The following is an 11,559-nucleotide window of genomic DNA, read 5'->3' on the forward strand; positions in this document are numbered from 1 at the left end:
GGAGCAACTAAGCCCATGTGCCATAACTACTGAAGCCTGCGCACCTAGAGCCCATGCTCCACAACAAGAGAAGCCACTGCAATGAGAAGCCTGTGCACCGCAACAAAGAGTAGGCCCCACTCACCGCAACTAGAGAAAGCCCACACGCAGCAACGAAGACCTAACGCAGCCAAAAATAAATATAAATAAATTAAAAAAAAAAAGAAAACTGGGACTTATGTTACATAACTTGCACAAGGTCACTTAGTTCTTTCAACTGGTGGGTGTTTTACCACTTCCTTAGGCATCCATCTTGGTCTCAGTTGTTCTTTTCTGCATTCTCCACAGCCCGTCCCTGCCCTTCTTACAGCAAGGGGTCTGGGACTCAACCCAGCACGGGGGCTCTCTCCTCTCTGGTTCAAGACACTGGCCTTCTGTTGATGCAGCCCTATGGTGGGCTTTTCTGGAAGCATTACCACACTGGTGACTCATTTTGAGATCACTGCCAGGTGAAACCCCTAACTTGATGTTTTTTGGTCCTAACGTCCCCATCCTATTCTTATAGAATAGGGTTGCTGTGCCCTGGGACAGAAGTTTACATTCAGCCCTATTGAATATTTTCACCTGTATCATTTGTGGTTCTATCTGCCATATCCCTCATAGACAGACCGACAGACACACACATGCTCACACTCCTGTCCTCTAGAAGACAAGCACACATTTTGGACAGTCCACTCCGTGGTGGCCGTCTGTTTTCCATTCCTCTTTTGCAGAGTGGAGAAGCAGGGGTTATGACACGCTTCTTCCAGTGTTCTCCTGGTCACACCACATACTCGGGCAAGACAGCTCCATGCCCAGAGCTCCATGCTCTGGGTCAGACTGGCTGGGCTAGAATCCCAGCCTGAGCACTTGGCAATGTGACCCTGGAAAATTAATTTAGCCTCTGTGCCTCAGGGTTCTTCCCTGTAAAGTGGGGATAACTGTATCTAACTTCCTTATTATCTGGGGGATTAAAAGTGATAGTAGGGGCTTCCCTGGTGGTGCAGTGGTTGAGAGTCCGCCTGCCGATGCAAGGCACACGGGTTCGTGCCCCGGTCTGGGAAGATCCCACATGCCGCTGAGCGGCTGGGCCCGTGAGCCATGGCCGCTGAGCCTGTGCATCCGGAGCCTGTGCTCCGCAACGGGAGAGGCCACAACAGTGAGAGGCCCGCGTACAGCAAAAAAAAAAAAAAAAAAAAAAAAAAAAGTGATAGTAATTGGTTAACAATGTCTCCTCTTCCTCCTTGCCTCCTTCTGGCCTCTCTGGGTCCCCCAATTCTGCTTTCCTGCCCTGACCTCTCCTACATCTGCTTGATCACACTTGACCTTGGTCACAAAGTGGAACCCAGAATTTCTGTGATGAAAGTGCCTTAGATGTAGTCTAATGCAGACCCTTTGTTTTGCAGATGAAAAAACCACAGTCCCCCCTGCCATCCCTCTGTTGCTTCATTTTGTTCCAAAGGGGTTGTATTTCCAGCACTCCAATTACCACCTTTTCTCTCTCCAGCTCACATAGCAATCAGATAGGGCTGCTTTTTCCCCAGTGCAATCAGTGAGCTCCCAGCCTCCAGCTTGCTGGATTTATGGCTCTCTGCCGCCTTGTGGGGTCCTCAGGGGTCTGTGTAGCTCAGGAGTTATGGGCTCACAGAGACCGGGCTTTCCGTGCACTTTGCCCAACTTGTCAGTCACCTCCGGGGGTCGGTTGCTTGGAATAAAGAAAATAAAATACCAGGGCCAATATGCTGACTCCATTTTTATGCTCCTCATGGAAATCCAAAATCTTCCCCATGGGACAGGCTGGAAAACATTCAGAGGAAAAAGGAAGACACCATTGTAGGACCAGCCAGGGAAGGAGGACTACAGGGAGGGTGCAGCACGTCCAAGCAGCTTGGTTCTCCTTCTCAGAGGGTCTGTGCCTGTGTAAGCACGACACCGCAGTCACAGAGGGTGGCTGGGGTGGGACTCTAACTTCCTGAAATCTCCGTTAATCTTTCCAAACCAAAGTTAACAGCCACGAGCTTCGACTCAATTCCTAAACCCCCTCCCTCCAACCAAACTATCCCCTTCAGCCCCGTCGAACGCCTCTGCCAGAGGGGAGTGAGGGGCCGCCTACGTGGCATATTTGAGGCAGTTTTGTAATAGTGTGTGTAGCTGGCTTCTTTTCAAGTGAGGAAAAAAAATACAACAATAATGTCTTAAGATGAAGGACATTCTAACACTAAAGGAGAGAAGAAGAGAGAGGACAAAATGTCAGACTGAAGGACAATCCTTGAGATTGAGTTAATTTGGCTTTATTAAAAAGTCACAAGATCGTCTTTATGTTTGCTTCTTGCAGCAGAGCAAGAAGCCCTGGGCCCAGATTCGGAGATCTGGGATTTCACTTGGGGTCTGCCACTTAGCAGGGTGTGACTGTGGGTAGATTAAACAGCACGCTTGAACAGCAGTAGACTTGCCTTCAGTTTCTCCATCCGTCAAACAGGAACGATAACACTTACCTCATAGGGTGTCGGGGAGAGGGGCTGGGAAGGAAATGAAACATTTAATGAGCATCTATGAATAGACAGGCATGTGACATAGGCTGTCCTTTAGTTCTCAGGATAAGCTAATGAGGCTGGTGTCATTATGACCATTTTACGGATGAGGAAACTGAGACTCGTGGGTTACGTGATCTGTCCCCAGTTCTCACAGACCCAGGGCTGGCACCCACGTCCTGCCTAAATGCAAAGCCACACTCTTTCCAGAAGGGTAGGCAGGAAAGGGAAGGTAAAGGCAGGAGCTCCTGGTCTGGGCCTCAATTTTCTCTGTGAAATAGAAAACAAAGTCAGCCACTGCAATGAGGAGGCAGTGAAGTCTCAGGAGTGGTGTAGGTTTGTAGAAGCTTCTTTAGCTGGAGAGAGGGTGCATACCCATCCTTATAGATTGTGTTGCTAAGAGGTTGGTCAGGAACTGGTTGTCTCTGTGATATGCTTCTCGGAGGGATGGTCACTGTCCAACACATGGAAAAGGAACAGATTTTGTTTTTCATTCATCACTGAATACCTAGACCCTAGTACAGTGCCTGACATACAGCAGTACATTCATTTATCTAATAAATATGGAGCACCTACTCTGCACCGGCTCTGCTGTACGTGCTGGGGATTTAGCAGTGACAAAGGCAGATTAGACCCCTGCCCTTGTGACATTTGCAGTCCAACAGGAGAATCAGAGAGTAAACACAGAAACCAGCAAATAAAATAATCTCAGATGGGAATAAAGTTCTGAATTTAAAAAGGCAGAGTAAAGGGAGAGAGAGTGTCTGTCGCAGTGGGGATTTTTCTCAGGAGGTGACATTTGTGATGTGACTGGAATGAGAGTAAAAGCTCTTCGTGCCAAGATGGGGGAAAGGTGTTCCAGGCAAAAGGAGCGGCAAGTGCGAAGCCCTGAGGCAGGACGAAGCTCAGAATGTTTGAGGGAGGCAGAAGGAGGCTTGTGCGGTAGAGAGGAGGCAGTGTGCTGGAGAGTTGTAGGAAAGAGAGAAGAGGGGTCAGATCATATAAAGCCTCATAAGCCAAGTTAAGAAGCTTGTATTTTATTATAATTCCGGTAAGAAGTCTTTGGAAGGTTTTAAGAAATGAGAGGGATGTGATCTGATTTATGCTTTAAAATAATCACTCTGGTGTTGAGATGGAAAGTAGACCAAGGTGGGAAGGAGAAGTGGAAGCAGGCAGGAGGGGGAGACAGGGAGAGAGGGTTGGGTTTAGGCAATGGGTCTTGCTGATGGATTAGATATACAGTGTGAGGAAAAGAGAGGAATCAAGGATGTTCTTTAGGTGTCTGGACAGAGCTCATGGCACTGTTAACTGATATGGGAAAAACGGAGGAGGAACAGTTTGGAAGCAAGAGGTATAGAAATCAAGAATTCCACTGTGGACCTGTTTGAAATATCTGGTAAATATCTGTTATGGGTTGACTTTTGTTTTCCCCCCAAAAATATATCGAAATCCTAATCCTCAATACCCATGATCTTATTTGCAAATAGGGTCTTTGCAGATATAAGTTAAGATGAAGTCATTAGGGTGGCCCTGCTCCAATATAACTAGTGTCCTTACATGAAGGGAAAATTTGGGGACAAACACGCTCAGAGGAAAACACCGCGTGAAGACAGAGATTCAGAGGGAACATGGCCATGTGAAGATGGAAGCAGAGATCTGGAGTGACGCTGTTACAAGCCAAGGAACATTTGGGGCTGCCAGAAACCAGAAGTGGCAAGGAAGGGTCCTCCCCTAGAGGATTCCAAGGGAGCATGGCCCTGCTGACACCTTGATTTTGGACTTCTAGACTTCAGAACAGTGAGAAAATTAACTTCTCTCATTTTAAGCCACCCAGTTTGTGGTACTTTCTTATAGCAGCCCTAGGAAACTAATACAGCAACTAAGTGGAAAGGTCAAGTGGGGATTTGGATGTGCAGACCTGGAGCTCAGCGTTTTTAAAGCCATAGGACTAGATGAGTTGTCCTTGAGCGTGAATTAGAGAGAGCTGAGAGAAGGGAAGCTTTGGAGGGATGAGGGAGTGGCCAGTGGGGTGGAGGGGTGCGGAGGTGTTTCAAGGGAAGAGAGTGTGGTCAATTGTGTCAAAGACTGATGCTACGTCAAGTCCGACTGGCTTTGTTTGGCCTTTGGATCTGGTAGGAGAGAAGTTGAAAAAAAATAATAATAATAAAAGAGGGAGGCTACTGCTGACCTTGACAAGAGAGATGTCAGCAGGTGGAAACAAAAGCCAAGCTGGAAAGACCTGAGGAGAGGATGTAAGTAAAGGAGTCCAGAGTAATTATAGAGAGCTGTTTTGAATTTTGCTATGAAATAACAAAGAAATGGGGCCTTGCTTGAAAAAAGGTGTAGGGGTCAAGGGAAGGTTTTTGTTTTTTTTTAAGGCAGGCAATGTTAAGGCGTATTTTTATGTTGGTGGGTATGATCTAAGGGAAGACAAATGGTTTAGAAGAGAGACGGGAGAATTCCTAGGAGCAAAGTCATGGCAAGAGTGGATGGAGTCCGGTGCAATCATGGGGGAACCGGCCTTAGATAAGAACAGAGCCTCTTCACCTCTTATAACTGCAGGGACGGCAGAGAACAGGAGTAGAGATCATGCGGGTGGGTTGGCAGATTTGGTGGTGGGAAGAGGAAGTGCTTCTCACTTGTCTGCATTTCTTTGTATTTATTACATCAGTGAAGTATGGGGCAGAGTCATATGGAGGGATAGCGTTGGAGGTTTGAAGAGAGAGGAGAAAGAGGAGGTATGAAACGGTCCTTTGAGAGGAAGGGAAGATGAACACACCTTGGAAATGTAGAAGGTTGCTGGGTAGAGTTGAGTGCTTTTTTGAGATTTAAATTCCTAAGTTTCCAGTGAGACCAGTCGATAGGCATGGTTCTGCGATTTTCTTCAGTCATGTTCAACTGCTTAGGTACAGGTGAAGGGTAGGTGGCTAGCAGGATTTAACTAGGATTGGAGTTTTACCAGATAAATACAAGGGAGTTTCCAAATGGAGAGAGGCAAGGAAGATGAGGGTGTTTTTAAGAGACAGATCATAGTAATGAACCATGGAGATTAAGCTCGATAAGGAAGAAGTGGTCACATGTAGAGCATGGAATACGATAACTTATTTGGTGGATAAGGTCCCTATGAGATCAAAGAATATTTGGAAGGAGGGTCCCACAGAAAGTTAATTGGAAGGGTAGGAGGCATCAGTAACTGAGATGCCTGAAATGAGATTATTGGAGGTGCAGCTATTGGTGAGAGCAACATTTAGGGTATGATCATGTAAATCAGTGGGGAAGATAGAGAAAACGTAGCAAGGGATGGGGCCTAACCCCTTTCATATCAAAGATGCTGGAGTTTTTGCAGGAGGAAGAAGTAGTTTGGAAGCACCTCCATGGATCCTGAGATATGTGGGGTGCAAGAGGAAAAAACGCCCTTCACTGTTTTCTTTTCCCTTCATCCTTGCCTGTAGGTTAGGGCTGTCGAGGGGGCAGTATCTTCAGGGGACAGCCAGATGTCAGTAGAGCGAGACAGTGAAGGGATTGCTCAGGCAAGGGTTTCAGGATAGGGGGGCATTGACTGGTGGCAGACTGAGTGCCAGAGGATACAGGGGAAAGGTTTGGGAGGGTGGAGAGAGGTGGGAGACAGGATTAAATTAGAAGCTATGCAGAGTGGTTTGGGGATTCTGGTGTATGGGATTACGGATGATATGGGAAGCTAGGACTTGTGATATGAGGCGTGATGGGGCATGTTCTGACATTGTCATTGAGGAAATATGGGCGGTCAGTCAAAGCTACATACAGTCCAGAGTATTTAGCTGGCAAGTATAAGAAGAAAAAGATGAATGAAATGAACTCTTGTATCCTTGAGATGTCCAGTGCTGTGCCAAGCACATGGCATATTCATTGATGAAAACTGCATGCATTTGATGCTCTGGTGACTGTAATAGGAGCAACTCAGAATCCAGAGCACTGCACACAGTAGGTGCTCTGAATCCTGTGGGCGATGCTCATCTCTAAGTATCTTTGATTGCGTAATATGGAAATAGTTTGCATTTTGTCCCTTCTGATGAAAGTCATTCCTGTATTTAGACTGACCAGGGGCTGGAGTGTAGTTGCGTTCTGCCTTAATTAGCAAGGTGTGGACAGGAGACAGAGGTGGGGATAGGATGGTGACCTGTTCCAAGTTGGAGATTCAGGACATCCCTGTCCCCTAGCCCCTGCCCCAGACTAAAACCCAGCACCATCACTGCAGGTCCTTCTCTGGAAACTCAGCGCAGAAGAAAGAGTAGCCACATCCTTCCGTTAGAGTGAAGATGGCCATACCAGCCCTGGGCTTTTGGCATTCCTTCCTTCTCCCTCTAGGTGCTTTTCCTCCAGAATAAATGATTTCTATTTTTTTACTCCTATTTTTCTAGCCTCTCTGATCTCATTTGCCTCCTCTTTGCTTCATTGAGTCTGGGGCCACTATCTCTGTCTTTTCTTCCCCAGAATATCCCACAAAACGCTTCCCTCCTGTCCCAACCCCTCCCCCAATACCACTAGGTATGAGTCCAAAGCTTTTTCTAAGAGGCCTCTAAAGTTCCCACTGATGTTATGCCCCAGTGTCTGAGGTGACCTGGCCTGGTCTCTGTGTGGCGGAGAGAGTGTCTCTTTGTGTTGGTTGATGAATGGCTGCCCTGTCCTGTCCGGGACCTCAATACCTGGAAGGTAACAGGAGAAAGCCCACTCCCCTCCTTAGGCTCTGCACCTGCTGCTCTCAGCTTTCCTCGGGGGCCACAGGGTGGCCGGGCAGGTAGCTCGCTTGCTTGCTAAGCCTTAGATGAGCAACGCTAGGAAGCAGGTCCAGGAGTCCTTCCTGCCTTATCCTCTCTGGACGGAATGGGGCCTGCTGAGAGGCTGCTCAGACTCCATGGCCTTTCCCCCTCATCACCCCTGCTCCATCCCCATCCATCTCATGTTTCTTGCAGGGATTTGGTCTCCCAGTAGAACAATGAGCCTGCTGGGATGCTGCTTCCCTCTGTGACTGAGAGTTTGAACTACAGAATTTCTGGGCTGGAAAATACCTCACCCAGTTAGACATCTTCCCCTTTGCCTATAGACAGAACAGTGTACAAACCTTCAGGCCAGAGTCACTGTTTGAAAGTGACTCTGTGGTTTTCCTTGATAACACATGCCGGTGTTTCACACTGTAAAACTCAATTCAGTTCAACAAATGTGTAGGGAGTGTTGCCTCACATATTATCTCATTAAGATATTTCATTAATCATTTTGGACAGGTAATACACACACAGGGTGCGATATCAAGAACTACTGGAGGGTAAACCATGAAATGTGAGTATCTCTACTTATTCCTGTGCCCCATCCACTCAGATCCACCTCCCAGAAGTGACTACTGTTACCAATGTCTTGTGTATTTTTCTATAGATATTCCACATATATCTAATTTCACTTAACCTTTGCAACAGCCTTCTCGGGTGGGTACTGCGAATCCTCTTTGAAAGATGAGGGCACTGTGGCTCGGAAAGGCTAAGTAAAGTGCACAGGGTGTGTTAGTAACGGTGGCAATTCCACTCAAGGTATGTGTGAGTCCAAAGCCCACACAGTCTCTGTTCTAACATGTTCCCAGTCTGCCGTTTCACCCTTCCCTTCCCTTCGCTTCCCTTCCACAGCCATTCTCTCAGCAGGGTTGGCTCGAGAGCCTGGGTGTGCAGGGCCCTGTCCTAGGTGCTGAAGGCTCTTGTAGAGGCAGGGGATCACTTTAGCCCCTCCCCTCACCAGGCTCATGGAGGAGCTTGAGGAGGCCGACAAATAACCTGAAGCCTAGTCGAAATTTCACAAACGCTGCTTGGCCACGGAATTTCTATATGGCACTTAAGCAGGCCATTCTCCCTTTCTGACTCTCAGTTTCCCTATCTGTCTGACGGGGATAAGCTTAACCGTCCAATAAACTTAACTCAAAGGGCTGTTGTGAGAATCTAGAGGTAATAAATGCAGAAGTTCTTAGAAAGCACACAATCCCAGCCTATGGGAAGGAGTTTAGGGGGTTCCTATGGCCAGCGTGGAGCTGGGTCGACCAAACAGTTCATTCGGGTTTTCCATAAGATAGTGTGGAAAAAGCCAAATGAACTTCTTAGCCAACCGGATACAAGCGGCTGGGATGTGATAAGCGGGAGCAGAGGTGTCACCATCTATGCCCTTTATTCCAGCTGTCTTTAGCAGGCGCGGAGTTCGTCCAGTTGCAGCAGGCAGTGACTGGAGGTAAAATGGGGGTAGGGTGTGGGGTTGGTCTAGAATGAGAAACAACACACAAGTGAGCCTTTTCCAGAACATTAGCCTGTAGGGTCTGAGTCTTCAGACCCACCTCCCTCTCTGCACGGTGGACGTTTACCTGCCTTCTACAGGGCCTGTTACCGGCAGATCAAGGGCTTTTCTACAAGTTCCTTCTGCCCAGCATTCTTCCGGTGCCCCTCCCAGCCCATCTTAACCTCTTTTTCATCCTTCAGACCTCCACGTAGATCTCATTTCCTCAGAGAAGCCTTTCTGGACTCCCCAGAGTAGATTAAGAGCCCTTGCTATTCACCATCCCCACCCTACCCCCAGTGTCTCCTGATTAACTCACATCACACCAGTCAGTACCCATCTTGTCCACCAGCCTGTCAGCTCCAGGGAAGTGGGCACCAAGCCCATCAGTTCGCCTGTGTATCCCCAATGCCCAGCACAGAGCCTAGCACTTACGACATGCTAAAGTATTGGTTGAATAAATGTCTGAAGTTAGTCACTCCTACCTTTGGGTTCAAAACTTGCCTCTGTCTCGTTATAGCCCCTCTCACACAGTTGTGGTTCTATTTTTTTTACATGAGTGTCTCATCTGAATCTTTTCCCTTTATATTCCTGGTGTCTAGCCCACACTGTGGCACAGGGGTGGTCCTGAACATTGCTTGCTTGCTGAAGGAATGAATGAATGAATTCTTGGCAGGGAGCTGCTTTGAACCAGAGGGCATTTCCTTTGCAGTCAGTTAATGAGCTGTCTTCCCAGGTTGGCCAACAGAAGGTCCAGGAAACGGGGAGCAGGATTAGGCAGGAGCTGACGGGGCTGGAGAGAGGAGAAAGCAAACAGCCTGAGTGCCAGCTCCTCCGTGTTATTGTTGCGGTGTGGAGGACAGGAGATGGCCCCAAGGGAGAGGACTTAGTCATCGAAGGGATCCTCTCCAAGCGCTCTCAAAGTCCTCTCTCGTTGAGGTGGGCTTGGCTCAGGTGACTGACCGCAGCTGCCCTCGCCTTTCTCCTTGGGGAGGAGATGAAACGAGCGAAGGGGCAGGGTACTCGGAGATCGCCACCCTCTGGGCTTCTTTTCCCCAGTCTCCCCGTCCCCAAGACACCAGCCAGAACTGGGATGAGAGAGGGGTCGGGCCGAGCCGGGCGGCGGGGGAGGGGCGGCGCGGCCAGCCGGCTGGTGTCCTCTGGCGTCTGGAGCCGAGGCCTGGGGCTCTCGGCGCCCGCGAAGCGAGGCGAGCCGGAGCTGTGCGGTGAATGCAAAGAGCCGGGCGAGCTCCCAGCCCCGCGCCGCCGACGGCGTCCTCAGCCACAGCCCAATGAGAAGAGAGCAGATAATTTATTCTCTAATCCCGGTTCGGGTGCCGGGCGCTGGCGAGTGGCGGGGGCTAGGGAGGGGGGAGTCTCCTCTTCTTCTCTTCCCCTCCCGCCGGCCGCCCCCTCCCCGCCCCTGCCGGCTCCCTGCGCGCACACACACATTTCCTGACAATTAGCGAGCACACCTTGGCCGCGCGGCCTCTGGCGGCGCCGCAGCTTTTGTCTCCCGCCCGCCGGGCTGCACCCCGGGGCTGGGGGGCTGCCAAAGAGAGGAGAAGAGAAAGAAAAAAGTAAGGCAGCGCTGCCCCTCTTCCTTTGTTATAACCCTGAGTGTGTGCGGGCGTGAGCGCGCGCGGGAGTGTCTGTGCGCGAGTGTGTGCATCTGTGTGTGCGTGCCTGTGTGCACGCGCGTGTGCAAATGCATGCCTGCGTGTGCGGGTCGGGACCGGCCGGGGGGAGGCGGGACCCGAGGGCGCCAGGCTGCTTTGCCCGAAGGGGAGTTGAATCGCGTCCCGGGTCTTTCTCGCTCTGCCCGGAACTCGGGCGAGCTAGCAGGTAGCCGTCCCGCTCTCGCCAGCTTCTCAAAGGACTGAGCTCGGAGTTTGTTGTTAGACAGGCACTGTGCGGAGGGGCGCGCTGGCCTGGGCCGGGCCCGAGGATGTTGGGGGAGTGGAACCTCCCGCAAAGGATCTGCCCCGACCGCAGGGGGCGCACCAGGGAGTCTCCGGGCACCGAGCGCGGCGCCGACGCCGCTACGTTGCCCCCTGGCCCCGGGGTGGGCGCTCGCGATGGCTACTGCGAGCCCGGGGAAGGGGCGAGGCTGCGAAGGTGGCTCGTGGGGCTATGGAGGGAATGGGAGGCGGCGAGACGAAGTCTGTCTAAATGCCAATTCCCTGAAGTTCAGCGCATCGGTTGTCATTTCATACCTTAATGCATATTTATGCTGCGCCGAAATAGGCTTCATAATTAACTCCCGGAGCATCCGCAGAGGTTAAAGGGACCCCGAAGATTTGTGCATTGATTGGGTACCACGGCGGTGTGTGTATGTGTGTGTGTGCGCGCGCGCGTGTGTGTGCGTGCGCCCCGTGCGAACCCATTGAGAAGAATAATTATTTTTCTCCACTGGAAGCTACAGCAGAGAATCAGACAAGGAGTGAAGAGAGAGAGAAAGAGACTGGAGAGGGAGAGAGAGAGAGAGAGAGAAAGAGACAAAGGAAGTGAGTGCGAGAGAGGAGACGGCTTAGCATCCGAACTGTGAGTACTGAGCGAAAACAAATAGGCCGAGAGTGCTGCAAACCCCTGGGCCGGGTTGAGGGCCGAGCGGCTGAGGACCCTCCTTTTCGCCGGGGGTGGTTTGGCTGGGAGAGGAGGTGTCCTTGAGCCTTGGGCGGACCCCAGGACGCGGGTTCAGGCACTCACCTGAAAGCCAGCTCCGACA

Source organism: Neophocaena asiaeorientalis, unplaced genomic scaffold, assembly GCF_003031525.2.
Source record: "Neophocaena asiaeorientalis asiaeorientalis breed wild unplaced genomic scaffold, Neophocaena_asiaeorientalis_V1.1 scaffold67, whole genome shotgun sequence".
NCBI lineage: Eukaryota > Metazoa > Chordata > Mammalia > Artiodactyla > Phocoenidae > Neophocaena > Neophocaena asiaeorientalis.